General features: G+C 47.9%; 1 protein-coding gene across 3 annotated transcripts in view; it reads right to left on the bottom strand.

Annotated features, from left to right (window-relative positions):
- Window positions 1-14999, bottom strand: part of LOC128696275 (protein phosphatase 1 regulatory subunit 14C) — a 315191-nt gene that overhangs the window by 39937 nt on the left and 260255 nt on the right. The gene's annotated exons all lie outside the window — the stretch shown is intronic.

Genomic DNA, 14999 nt, shown 5'->3' with positions numbered 1-14999 from the left:
AGAGCCTGTGTGTTGCAGGCAGGGAAGGCAGCAGCATGAGGAGAGCCTGTGTGTTGCAGGCAGGGAAGGCAGCAGCATGAGGAGAGCCTGTGTGTTGCAGGCAGGGAAGGCAGCAGCATGAGGAGAGCCTGTGTGTTGCAAGCAGGGAAGGCAGCAGCATGAGGAGAGCCTGTGTGTTGCAGGCAGGGAAGGCAGCAGCATGAGGAGAGCCTGTGTGTTGCAGGCAGGGAAGGCAGCAGCATGAGGAGAGCCTGTGTGTTGCAGGCAGGGAAGGCAGCAGCATGAGGAGAGCCTGTGTGTTGCAGGCAGGGAAGGCAGCAGCATGAGGAGAGCCTGTGTGTTGCAAGCAGGGAAGGCAGCAGCATGAGGAGAGCCTGTGTGTTGCAGGCAGGGAAGGCAGCAGCATGAGGAGAGCCTGTGTGTTGCAGGCAGGGAAGGCAGCAGCATGAGGAGAGCCTGTGTGTTGCAGGCAGGGAAGGCAGCAGCATGAGGAGAGCCTGTGTGTTGCAGGCAGGGAAGGCAGCAGCATGAGGAGAGCCTGTGTGTTGCAGGCAGGGAAGGCAGCAGCATGAGGAGAGCCTGTGTGTTGCAGGCAGGGAAGGCAGCAGCATGAGGAGAGCCTGTGTGTTGCAGGCAGGGAAGGCAGCAGCATGAGGAGAGCCTGTGTGTTGCAAGCAGGGAAGGCAGCAGCATGAGGAGAGCCTGTGTGTTGCAGGCAGGGAAGGCAGCAGCATGAGGAGAGCCTGTGTGTTGCAAGCAGGGAAGGCAGCAGCATGAGGAGAGCCTGTGTGTTGCAAGCAGGGAAGGCAGCAGCATGAGGAGAGCCTGTGTGTTGCAGGCAGGGAAGGCAGCAGCATGAGGAGAGCCTGTGTGTTGCAAGCAGGGAAGGCAGCAGCATGAGGAGAGCCTGTGTGTTGCAAGCAGGGAAGGCAGCAGCATGAGGAGAGCCTGTGTGTTGCAGGCAGGGAAGGCAGCAACAGCTTCCCTCATTAACCTAGACTAACGAACCGGGAGCCACGTTTACGTAGTTAAAATCCACCTAGTTGCAAACCTGGCTGATAATCAACATTGATGACGTCTAGTTTAACACCTATCGACTGAAGGAGGGCCATTAAGGCTGCATTGCGCCTGTACATCTACCACACATTATATATATACATACATAATAAATATATATATATATATATATATATATATATATATATATATATATATATATATATATATATATATATATATATATATATTACACACACACACACACACACACACACACACACACACACACACACACACACACACACACACACACACACACACACACGTATGCCCTACGAGGAGAGGTTAAGGGAAATCAACCTGACGACATTGGAGGACAGGAGAGATGGGGAGGACATGATAACGACATACAAAATACTGAGAGGAATTGACAAGGTGGACAAAGACAGGATGTTTCAGAGATGGGACACAGCAACAAGGGGACACAGTTGGAAGTTGAAGACACAGATAAATCACAGGGATGTTAGGAAGTATTTCTTCAGCCACAGAGTAGTCAGGAAGTGGAATAGTTTGGGAAGCGATGTAGTGGAGGCAGGATCCATACATAGTTTTAAGCAGAGGTATGATAAAGCTCACGGTTCAGGGAGTGACCTAATAGCGACCAGTGAAGAGGCGGGGCCAGGAGCTCGGACTCGACCCCTGCAACCTTAACTAGGTGAGTACACACACACACACACACACACACACACACACACACACACTAAGACAAGAGAGAGAGGGGTGGGTGGATTGCATTTTCTTGGACTGCAAGAAGGCGTTTGACACAGTACCACACAAGAGATTAGTGCAAAAACTGGAGGACCAAGCAGGGATAACAGGGAAGGCACTACAATGGATCAGGGAATATTTGTCAGGAAGACAGCAGCGAGTAATGGTACGTGGCGAGGTGTCAGAGTGGGCACCTGTGACCAGCGGGGTCCCACAGGGGTCAGTCCTAGGACCAGTGCTGTTTCTGGTATTTGTGAACGACATGACAGAAGGAATAAACTCTGAGGTGTTACTGTTTGCAGATGACGAAGTTGATGAGAAGAATTCATTCGATCGAAGACCAGGCAGAACTACAAAGGGATCGGGACAGGCTGCAGACCTGGTCCAGCAATTGGCTCCTGGAGTTCAATCCCACCAAGTGCAAAGTCATGAAGATTGGGGAAGGGCAAAGAAGACCGCAGTCGGAGTACAGTCTAGGGGGCCAGAGACTACAAACCTCACTCAAGGAAAAAGATCTTGGGGTGAGTATAACACCAGGCACATCTCCTGAAGCGCACATCAACCAAATAACTGCTGCAGCATATGGGCGCCTTGCAAACCTCAGAACAGCATTCCGACATCTTAATAAGGAGTCGTTCAGGACCCTGTACACCGTGTACGTTAGGCCCATATTGGAGTATGCGGCACCAGTTTGGAACCCACACCTAGCCAAGCATGTAAAGAAACTAGAGAAAGTGTAAAGGTTTGCCACAAGACTAGTCCCAGAGCTAAGAGGTATGTCCTACGAGGAGAGGTTAAGGGAAATCAACCTGACGACACTGGAGGACAGGAGAGATAGGGGGACATGATAACGACTTACAAAATACTGAGAGGAATTGACAAGGTGGACAAAGACAGGATGTTCCAGAGATTGGACACAGCAACAAGGGGACACAGTTGGAAGCTGAAGACACAGATGAATCACAGGGATGTTAGGAAGTATTTCTTCAGCCACAGAGTAGTCAGGAAGTGGAATAGTTTGAGAAGAGATCTAGTGGAGGCAGGATCCATACATAGCTTTAAGCAGAGGTACGATAAAGCTCATGGTTCAGGGAGAGTGACCTAGTTGCGACCAGTGAAGAGGCGGGGCCAGGAGCTTGGACTCGACCCCTGCAACCTCAACTAGGTGAGTACACACACACACACACACACGCGCACACACACACACACACACACACACACACACACACACACACACACACACACACACACACCTCCCGGTTGATATCTTCCGAGATGGGTTTAAAAACCCTACTACTACTTCCATCTAGTGAGGGGTTTTGAATGTACGTTTAAAGCCATGACTCGTTAAAAAACCTGTTGAATATTTTGAGTCATTAAAACTCACCGACACCAGCCGCATCGGAAGTCGATTCTCCGATAGAATCACTTACCGCAGATCCCAACCTAATTGTGCGAGGCTTGCCAGGGATGAGGATTTTCCAAAGAAATAAGCCGCATATATACCGAGTATATACCCTGGCTTACATACCAAGCACATACCAAGCACATACCCTGGCTTACATACCAAGCACATACCCTGGCTTACATACCAAGCACATACCCTGGCTTACATACCAAGCACATACCCTGGCTTACACAACATACACATACCCTGGCTTACACAACATACACATACCCTGGCTTACACAACATACACATACCCTGGCTTACATACCAAACATCAACCTGATAAAAAATATATTCGCTATCTAGCCTTGTCCGTTCTGAAGGGCAGAGATAACGTTACTGATAACGCAAAAACACACAATTCAGTTATAGTCGAAGATAAGGGGAGAGAGAGAGACGGTGTATTATCATAGTCTGATTAAAGAACCCAGGATGGTCAACCAGTGATCCCGTTCACGTGTGCAACAACAGCAAAAAAAAAAAATGGTGGAAGAATAACATGATAAACTGTGTGTAGAGGTTTATCATGTCATGCTTCACTGAGTGAAACATGACAAAGCTCTACATAGAGTGAAACATGGTATGATAAAACTCCATACAGTGCAACACTCTCCACATAAAAGGTTATTACCCGGGAAAGTGGATCTTGAGCTCCATAGTTTACAGAGGAAGCTGGAGCAGAACTAAGACTGTCTGCCAGAAGACAAGTGTCACGCTCCTCCAGTCACTTCCTGATCACCTGCCCTCCCCTGCCTAAGTTGGACTAGGTGCTGCTAGCACCCATAGCCTGGCTGATCAGTATAGTATTAGCCTGGACTGGGACCGGGTCCAGGCCAGAAGATAAACACACAAACACACACAAGCAAAAAATAAGTTTGAACCTATAGCAATTAAGATGACTAAACGTGGAGGGACCAAGACTTTTCAACACCCTCCCTGATTCTCTTCAAGAGGGAAATTAGCAAGTTTCTCTAGTCATGTCCTGATCAGCCGGGTTGTAGTGCATACGTTGAACTTGCTATGACAAGCACCAACAGCCTGGTTGATCAGGTCATCCACCAGGAGGTCAGGTCTGGGACCGGGCCGAAGGGGTGACTCTTGAAGCACTCGCCAGGTGACCTCCAGGTAAGGGTCTTCAACAAGTCACTGGAGACGGAAAACTAGCAAGAATGTCGTTATCTTAGTGATGAGAGTCTTGTATAATACAGGAAAACTGTAGCCGTCCCTCATGACCCAGCTGTTCTCTCTCAAGAACTGTAGCCGTCCCTCATGACCCAGCTGTTCTCTCTCAAGAACTGTAGCCGTCCCTCATGACCCAGCTGTTCCCTCTCAAGAACTGTAGCCGTCCCTCATGACCCAGCTGTTCCCTCTCAAGAACTGTAGCCGTCCCTCATGACCCAGCTGTTCCCTCTCAAGAACTGTAGCCGTCCCTCATGACCCAGCTGTTCCCTCTCAAGAACTGTAGCCGTCCCTCATGACCCAGCTGTTCTCTCTCAAGAACTGTAGCCGTCCCTCATGACCCAGCTGTTCTCTCTCAAGAACTGTAGCCGTCCCTCATGACCCAGCTGTTCTCTCTCAAGAACTGTAGCCGTCCCTCATGACCCAGCTGTTCTCTCTCAAGAACTGTAGCCGTCCCTCATGACCCAGCTGTTCTCTCTCAAGAACTGTAGCCGTCCCTCATGACCCAGCTGTTCTCTCTCAAGAACTGTAGCCGTCCCTCATGACCCAGCTGTTCTCTCTCAAGAACTGTAGCCGTCCCTCATGACCCAGCTGTTCTCTACCAACAACAATTAAACATACTAATGTAAACTAGAAAGTCCTACTCTTGAAGCCCGGCCATGGGCCAGGCTCGTGAGCGTCTCTTCAGATAATTTACATATTATGAAAGTTGTAATAAAAGTTGATGGAGAAGCAACCCCCCCCCCCAGGGAGACGAGATGTATATCACTGGTATACTATATATGTTGTATGTATAATGTTCGCCAAGACCACAGTCCTGGCACGGGTCCCAATCTTGCGATGACCCGTCTCTGGCTCCCGATGGAGAAAGGTTTCCACAATGATGCGACGCATGCCGCTCAAGCGCCCCTCTGGTCAGTTCAACTGGTGCATCTCATAAGCGGCACCATATGTAACTATGGACACTAGCAAGGAGGAGGATATGTCATTATCACAGGTAACAGCTTGTCTGGTTCGTTGACCCCATGGTACACTAGTGTGGCCACAGTCAACTCTGGGTCCTCTTCGGGAGGGAATATCACCCCTAGTTGCCTGCGGAGTGTCTCAGTAGCTTCGCACTCTAGAAGATAGTGTGTTAGGGGCCGCTGGACAACGTGCTGACAGTACTGGCACATCTCCTCAGCCTTGTCTACCATCATCTTGGCTGTGGGAAAGCCCAAACGAAGCCGATGGATGGCGGTACACTGCGCTCTGGACCAGCTTCTATCATATGGAGGGGGTTCTCCCGGAGTCGCTGCTCGGTACCACTGTTGAGATGGGGTATCACCTAAGACCTCCTCCATAAGTTTCGTGGCTCTGGCAGCCACCAGTTTGGTCTGTCGTAGGCTGATTGGGACAGTAATCCCAACATGTGGATAGTCTGTTGCTGCCTTGGCTGCATCATCTGCCGCCTCATTTCCCCGGATGCCAGCATGGCTGGGGATCCAGTTCAATGTCGATCTATTACCCTGAACTTCTAAGGCTGTCATTATGCTCAGGATCGATGTGATAAGGTGAACATTATCCTGTGGTTGAGGATGGGAGAGGGCATTGATTGCAGAGGTGGAATCAACATGTATGACAGGTCGGAGTCGATGTCGTAGGGCATGTGACAATGCCTGCTGAATCGCCACCAGCTCAGCTTGAAGGATCGTGCAGTGGTCAGGGAGTCGCCAGCCTTGTGTGTGACCATTGTGGTACAGTCCAGCTGTTGCTCTCTTCCTGTCAGGGTCGACAGAACCATCTGTGAAATACACTGCACATGTGCCTCCCTCTGCCAGTGCCATGCTTGTCTCAGCATGATTGCTGAGGGTGTCTTGACTGCAGAGACGCTTAGAGATGGGTAGCTGTATGATGCAAACATCGGCTGGATCTGGGCGCCAGGGAGGTGGTGGATGGTACCCAGCAACAGGAAGGTCACAACTCTTCTCACAGAGCAGCTGTACAGGCAGCAGCTTCCGCCCAGCAGCACAAAACGAACGAATCCAGGAGTAGTCCGTGAAGAGTGTGGGATGTGACATGGTTGTTAATATCAGTCTCCTTAGTGGGGTACCTTGCTGCCGGTGCAGAATCGTGGTCACTTTGCAGGCGTTTATGTATCTTACTCTGTCAGCCAAGGAAGGAATCCGGGCCTCAGATCTGAGACATACTGTGTTGGTCCAGATGGGGGCACCAAGCATAGTTCTTATCGCCTGGTTTTGTACGACCTCCACCCTTTGCCTGCTCTGCGGGAAGAGATGAGCTAACGCCGGTGCACCGTAGTCAATGAGCGAGCGTATAGCTTGTATATAGTACAAGCGAAGTACATCTTTGCTTGCCCCTGCACGGTGCCTCGTCATGGCTCTCATGGCGTTGAGTCTGAGTAGAGCACGTGACCTGACATACTCGGCCTGTTTCTGAAAGGTCAGCTTTTTATCAATGTAGATTCCCAAGTACAGGTAGGAGCCTGTCCACTCAAGTTCTATATCCTGAATACGTAATCTATTCACAGGATCTGGTCCCTTGAACATCATTGCAAGAGATTTCTCGGCCGAGATCTTGAGGCCTAGTTCCTTGCAAGACTGCGTAATTAGGTCCAAAGCTCTCTGAGCCTGTCGTTCTAAATTGCCTTTCCCATTCACTACGAGTGCAAGATTATCAGCATAGCTGAGGAGCTGTGTACCACTATGAAAGGGAAGGCTCACAAGTTCCTGCATAAGAATGTTAAACAGGGTAGGACTGAGCACACCTTGTGGCGTACCGTTTTCCAGGGTTTTAAAGGAAGAGTAGTGTCCCTGAAAGCTGACACAGGCCTGCCTGCCCCTAAGGTAGGACTATCTAGGCCAGGAGGCGTCCTTTGATTCCCTTCCGAGCTAGTATTGCCAGAATTGCTGTGGGGCTGGCTAGCTCAAATGCCTTCTCAAGGTCGACGTAGACGACGATACTAGGTTTTTTGTTACTATCAGCAATCTGGCTTAGTAGAGTGGTTATGCACTCTGCTGTTCCCACTCCTTTGGTGAAGCCAAATATGTGATGATGAGAGGGTCCAAGTTTCCATAGGAGGCGGTTTAACACCATCCTCTCAGCAGTCTTGGCTAAGCAGCTGGTCAGCGATATGGGTCTCATACTGCCTGGGTCCTTGGGCTTTGGAATTAATACGATTGTAGCTTTCTTCCAAGCTGCTGGGAGTGTCCTGGCCCTCCACGACTTGTTAATGACGTCTAGTATGGCCTCCCATCCACTCTGCCCAGCCCGTGCAATCATGGAGTACGTCACACCATCGATGCCCGGGGCAGTGTCACCTGTGTTCTTAATGGCACGTCGGAGTTCAAGTCCGTGAGGTCTACATCAGTCACATCTTCCGACTCACATGCAGCTTGTATCGTTAGCTGGCGCTGTGGCAGAAGATCCGTCTGTATATTCCGGATGTCCTGTGGGAGCTGAGTGGAGGCTCCCCTGGAAGTGAAAAGCTCCACTAGTTTCTCTGCTTCCTGGGATGGGTTCGGGTGTGCTGGTGGCCTCGGCTTGCTCTTGCCAGTTGCTATGTTGAGCTTGCCCCATATCTCAGATAAGGTGGTGTGATGCCTGAATGTTGAGCACCACTCCAGCCATTTCTCAGTTTTTACTCAGAGATTCTGCGGGCATGCTGCACAATGGCTCTCAGAGTATTCCTGTTCTCTGTCGTAGGGTTACGCCTGTATAGCTTCCTAAAAGAGTTGATGCGGTGGTTCTGCTCCCGCACCTCGTCGTTGTAGAACCACCAGTCTCTTTTGTGAGTGCGTCCTGCGAACTTCTTTGGAATTGCGCACTCTGCTGCATGGATGAGAACAGTGATTAGCTCCTGTTCAGCCGTATCACAGTCTTCAGATAGAGAGTATGTGGACCACCAGTCATGAAGATAATCCTGGAACACCTTCCATTTGGCCCTCTTTACGTCCCATCTAGGAGGCAGCACAACTGTTGGAGGCCTGTTGATGTTGAAGGTGGTGATCACTGCAAAGTGGTCACTGACAAGGTGAGGATGAGTTTCCCATGTGGCTCCTGCTGCGAGTTGTCTTGACCCAAAGGTAAGGTCGAGGCAGCCACCCAACAGGTGTGTGGGGTCTCCATTGTTTAGCAACTTTACCTCTGGAATATCGTGTAGGAGCATTGCTATGTGTCTGCCAGCAGCAATGGTTGCTGAGTGAGAGTGCAGCATTGGGTGGTGTGCGTTGAAATCTCCACCAACAATAATACACTCGGTGCGTGCTAGTGCGAGGAGCTCTGCAATGTCGAGGGTGTGTCTTGGGTTCTTGTAGATGTTATAGATGGTAATGGGCGCCCCAGGTGTGTGCACAAGGATGGCCTGTACCTCGACATCCTCCCCACAGTCCAAAGGGTTGGCTATAACCTCGTGAGGTATTGTATTGGATACAAATACAGCTGTGCCTCTGCAGTGAACGCCCGGGTCCATGTGCCGAAAATACCCAGCAAAACCGGTAGTCTTGGGCACATAGTCGGGACAGTCAGAGTTTCTTGTAGCAAGACGATGTCAACCCGATCCCGAATTACTGCCTCCAGCAAGAGGTGCTGTTTGCTCCTTAGGCCCTGAATGTTCCATTGTAGAACCTTGAGGGTGTGATTTGGTACCAAGATTATTCCGTCGCTGTTGTTTCCTGAGCTGGAGACTGAGTCCTGCCCGTTCTGAGAACCTGCAAATTCATGGCATCCACTGTCTCCTCCTCGGTCAGCAAGCACACTCATGAGCGTATTGACCATCTGCCGGAATGTGTTCTGTTGTTCCGTGGAGTTGATTGTGTTGCAAATAAGATCCGTGAACACCTTGAGTGCTACGAGATCCTCCCTGGTGAGAGCCTGATTTGGGGTTGGGTTCGAAACAGTGGATATTATCTGGGCTGTTGTGGTCTGTAGGAACTGCTGAGGGTTGGATTTCTTTATTGTATGCACCGTGGTCTGTTGCTGTTGGGTAGCCAGGATCTGCTGGTGAGGTGCCAGTTGAGTCTGCAAAGCGCCTGTGCCGGGTAAGGAGTGCCTGCGTTGTCGTGCTATGGCCGGTGGGGGCTCGTTTAGTGCCACCTGCTGATCGCATTGACCAGATGCACCCTGTTGACGCCTCCTGTTCCTCTTGTTTCTGTTTCTTCGTTGAGGTAGTGGTGCAGGAGGTTCTTGACCTTGACGCCTGGTTGAGACTTCGAGGGTTGGGAATTCCTGGGCATTGACTTGGGTTAGCTGCTGAGAGATCTGGCAGCGTTCTCTGCACCCATCGTCTGCTGAGAGTGATGATCCGTCGTAGCCTGTTGCCGAGTTCTTGGCGTCTTCCAGACTCCTTGAATTCTGGCGAGCCTCTCGGGGCATCGAGGATTCCAGGCATGATGTTTCTGCCTGCAGTTCGGGCATTGTGGAGTGGGTGGCGATGCATTTTTCAGCTTGGTGATGCATTCCTCGGTAGGGTGGTGCTGGCTGCAGACACCGCAGATTACTCTGTTCGGACAGAGTGCACCCAGGTGTCCATAACGCTGACACTTGAAACAGCGAACTGGTTCTGCTGTGAAGGTCCTGACATCGTACTTGCCCCAAGAACCGAGGTCCAGCTGGGATGGCAGTGGTCCTACATGCTGAATGAGGACCTGTCGGGTTGGTGCGTTGCCTGCCGTCTTTGCCTTGAGACGTTGAGCTGACACCACACTGGGGTAAGCTGCTACTGCCTCGATGGGCATCATCAGCGGGTATCGCATCACTACACCCTTGGTGATTTTCTGCCGAGAGTCCAGTTCCTCCAGGGTGAATGAGCGATCTGTCTCCATGACTCTTTTCAAGGTGGTATACATTTCCTTGTTGAGAGTCAATATTGGTTCTCCCCTCAAGTTGAACCATATCTTGAACTTCAGGTTGTGTCGTGATTCCAGGTATGAAACAACGCCATAGTGGGTTCTGTGGTCCCCGTAAGACTTCACCTTGAATTTGCCAGGTCGGTTGAGCTGGTTTGCCTGCTCCTTGGACGGACGGCGCTTCTTGTTGTCCACAGTGTTCCATCCCTGTTACTAAGACACAGCAAAATATAAATCGCATACTTTCACTAACAGAGGTGAGGAACCCAGAGACAACCATCAGGGATTTCCAAGATGGAAAATCCTGTCAGACAAAGCTTATGGTGTTACAATGAGCTTCCTCGTCCAGCTACTCTATATACTGCCTTTTTTTTTACGAAAACTGAAAAAATGCATAAAAAATTGAAGAGCGGGTGTTATGAAGGTTTTTCACGTGCTATTAAATTCTGAATGCACGTCATCAATCGCATTTACAAAATATAGCAAGTCACTACAGAGAACAGCTTCATAAGAGAAGTTATTGTAAATAAGAAACGCAGAGACGCCGGACTGCAGCATCGTCAGTCATGTCTATAAGCAGTATCGTCAGTCACGTCTATAAGCAGTATCGTCAGTCACGTCTATAAGCAGTATCGTCAGTCACGTCTATAAGCAGTATCGTCAGTCACGTCTATAAGCAGTATCGTCAGTCACGTCTATAAGCAGTATCGTCAGCCACATCTATAAGCAGTATCGTCAGCCACGTCTATAAGCAGTATCGTCAGCCACATCTATAAGCAGTATCGTCAGCCACATCTATAAGCAGTATCGTCAGCCACATCTATAAGCAGTATCGTCAGCCACGTCTATAAGCAGTATCGTCAGTCACGTCTATAAGCAGTATCGTCAGCCACATCTATAAGCAGTATCGTCAGCCACGTCTATAAGCAGTATCGTCAGTCACGTCTATAAGCAGTATCGTCAGCCACATCTATAAGCAGTATCGTCAGCCACATCTATAAGCAGTATCGTCAGTCACGTCTATAAGCAGTATCGTCAGCCACATCTATAAGCAGTATCGTCAGCCACATCTATAAGCAGTATCGTCAGCCACATCTATAAGCAGTATCGTCAGTCACGTCTATAAGCAGTATCGTCAGCCACATCTATAAGCAGTATCGTCAGCCACATCTATAAGCAGTATCGTCAGCCACGTCTATAAGCAGTATCGTCAGCCACGTCTATAAGCAGTATCGTCAGCCACGTCTATAAGCAGTATCGTCAGCCACATCTATAAGCAGTATCGTCAGCCACATCTATAAGCAGTATCGTCAGTCACGTCTATAAGCAGTATCGTCAGCCACGTCTATCGACAGTATCATCAGCCGCGTCATCCAAGCCAGAGAGAAACACACAAAAATGCTTTTATCTGCACCTCACATTGAGTAATTGAAGCCTCGTTTGTTTCTGTCGTAAGAGCCGACATGACTCACTCTGGTCACCAGTGCGCGAGATAAACATTTCAAACACTCATACAGACCTGACACTCTTCATATATATGCTCACTGCGTCTAACTTTGAAAAGGAAGCATTTTTTTATTAAAAGCAATTAGATTAAGCACTAGTCTAAATCAAGGCATTTTTAACCATGTGTAATATGGAGAGAAAAAAATAAAAACTTCCTAAAAATGCTAGAAAATAGTTTTAAATTCCAGCCGATACACAATTTGAAATTTCAAGGTGTCGGCCATTTTGTTTCAAGATGGCCGCCAAGTTCTTCATCGATGACCTTTTCCAGTATAAAAGTAAGAGCAACGAATTTTAAATCAAATTTGGTAAAAAATTTAGACGTTCCTGTACATCAACAATTATTGCTATGCTTTCCAGACGGCCGTCAGGCCTCTGTGCAACTGGCCTGAGCTTCAATATCGAGCTAAAGCATATAATACCGAGCAGTTCAGAACGCGGCGCGTGTAGCTGCACCTCCTAGTATCTGTTTCTTACAGGAACACTTGATATCCTGGCTAATGGAGGCAGTAGGCTGAGGTGCAGATCAACATCACTTGGCAGGTGTTGCTTGATCCGTCCCCAGTCACCACGACTGTGTGTGTGACTGTAGAAGTTACCTTACCCCTGATGCACCTTGCATCGTAGGCATTGGTATGATCTCTACTGAGTAGAGACAACTATTCAGTGAGCACTACGATCTTCTCTATGATCTTAAGTCATCGTCATTGCCTCTAGAAGCTGAGTGTGGTGAAGGTACCAGAGACCTCCACACACACACACACACACACACACACACACACACACACACACACACACACACACACACACACACACACACACACACACACACACACACACACACGTTCCAGGTCTATCATGCTCAGTGTCGACTGTAACGGAGGTGAGATACAACGTGACTATCACAGTGTATGAGCAAATGGGATACCAGTGAGCACAATCCGTTTTCACCAGGCTACGCTCACTCGGGATGACAAAATATATTACAACGGTTACTACAGCGTAGTTCACTTTGATCAAGAATACCATATTTGTCCTCCATTACTGTTTGCTCGTAAATCCTTCCATCTTTCTCGTTAAGGGTACAAGGGACTTGCATTTTAAGATCCTCTAATCTTCCTCATGTTTCAGATCATATGACGTGGTCTGACCTGGTGGACCCGGTAAGCCAGCTGAAGGTCTCGCTCACATGACCAAAAACTCCAGTTAGCGGGTCATCGTATGACAAGATCCGTGTGAGGAAACACGTCCTTTTTCCTGGCGAATAAAATACCACCACTGCCAAAACTTAGAGTGCCAGCAGTGCAAACTCTGAACACTTCCTGCAGTCAGACAGTGCTCTGGTAGTTCCTATGTTGATTCCAGTTCAGACTGTACACTAGACTGAGGGTAAACCTTAACGACAGTGATCTAGTACAGTCACTCACCCACCCATTCTTACTCAAGTCACCCATTCCGTCTTATAATTTACATATTCTTCACCTCACACATGCTTCACCTCACACATGCTTCACTTGTGATTCCTCAAATTTTATTACACAGAATAACAGAGATCTCAATAGCATTCAAGAACCTTAAGAATCTTTTAGTATATTATAGACTATGTATGCCATGTCTAGCAGCGTCGAGTACGCAGCACCAGCATGGAGCCCCCGCCCATCAAGTACAATCAAACTCGTAAAAAATCCAAAGGAATGCAACAAAACTAGTCTCAGAGCTGAGAGGAATACAATGTGGGAAGAAAGTGAGGAACAGAACCTCGTGACCCTGAAGGAGAAGGACCTTGGAGAGATGTGATTACAACGTACAAAAATACCAGGAGAATTTGCCGAAGTGGATAAATACAGAGTGAAATACGAGAAAGATGGAAGGAAAACACAGAGGGAAGGAAGACAGAGAGGGACTGTAGACACAGACGTAAGGCAGACACAGATGGAAGGTAGACATATAGAAGATAGACACAGGTTTACCTCCTGTAGACAGGCCTACATAGAAGGTAGAAGACACATAGATGGATACTATGAAATACCACTGTAAGTGTTGGTAGACCAACGTAATGGAGTGAATAATGAGAGTGGGGTGGAGGCAAACTACACATGCAGCTTCAAGAATAGACACAGAAAGGATGAACGTTGAAGGAAGACAGCTGAACCAGGATAAAAGAGGGAATCAAGATCCCATAAAAACGACGAGACATTTTCCCTGCAGCCAACGAATTAGCACAAATCAGTACAAATCTAGAAGTACAAATCGGGGAGCATGACAATACTAGCTAGATGTCATACTACCATTTAGATTAATACCAGTCAATTATCTGACTTTACCTTTGAAAGATCTCGTTCAAAACGTGTAACACTGAACCTAACAAGACAACCACAGTTGTTCAATTTGTTCAAACTCAAATTTTGTGCTCTTGGGAAAAGTTCATTAGTGTTCAATACTTGATTGAGGTTTATAAGTGGAAGACAGGAATAAATAAAGGGGATGTAAATAGTGTGCTGATAATATCTAGCCTAGACAGGACTCGCAGCAATGGTTTTAAGTTGGAAAAATTCAGATTCAGGAGGGATATAGGAAAGTACTGGTTTGGTAATAGAGTTGTGGATGAGTGGAACAAACTCCCAAGTACCGTTATAGAGGCCAGAACGTTGTGTAGCTTTAAAAATAGGTTGGATAAATACATGAGTAGATGTGGGTGGGTGTGAGTTAGACCTGATAGCTTGTGCTAACGGGTCGGTTGCCGTGTTCCTCCCTTGAGTCAATGTGACCTGACCTGACTAGGTTGGGTGCATTGGCTTAAGCCGGTAGGGACTTGGACCTGCCTCGCATGGGCCAGTAGGCCTTCTGCAGTGTTCCTTCGTTCTTATGTTCTTATGTTCTTATGTTCTTATGTTTAATGCTTATATATGGTGTTTAATGCTTATATATGGTGTTTAATACCAATATACGGTGTTCAATATTTGCATGTGGTGTTCCTTACACATATTTGGTGCTCAGTACTTAGATATGGTGTTCAATTCTTAAGTGTTGTTCAATGTTCACAAGAAATTTTCTCTTAAATTTCACTGTTCACTATTCATTGTTCTACTGCTCAAAATTATTTGGTTTCCGAAAGTTGTTCATTACTGATCAGTTTTCATTGCCTGTTCAGTGTTCATACTTGCTGTTTGTTCAGTGTTCACCAGTGATCAAAACCATTCACCTCTGTTCATAGTACACTGTCATTCTTCGATGTCATTAATGATAAATGTT

This window comes from Cherax quadricarinatus, chromosome 39, assembly GCF_038502225.1.
Source record: "Cherax quadricarinatus isolate ZL_2023a chromosome 39, ASM3850222v1, whole genome shotgun sequence".
Taxonomy (NCBI): domain Eukaryota; kingdom Metazoa; phylum Arthropoda; class Malacostraca; order Decapoda; family Parastacidae; genus Cherax; species Cherax quadricarinatus.
The sequence above is the reverse complement of the archived record's forward strand: the minus strand, read 5'-3'. Positions and strand labels throughout refer to the sequence as shown.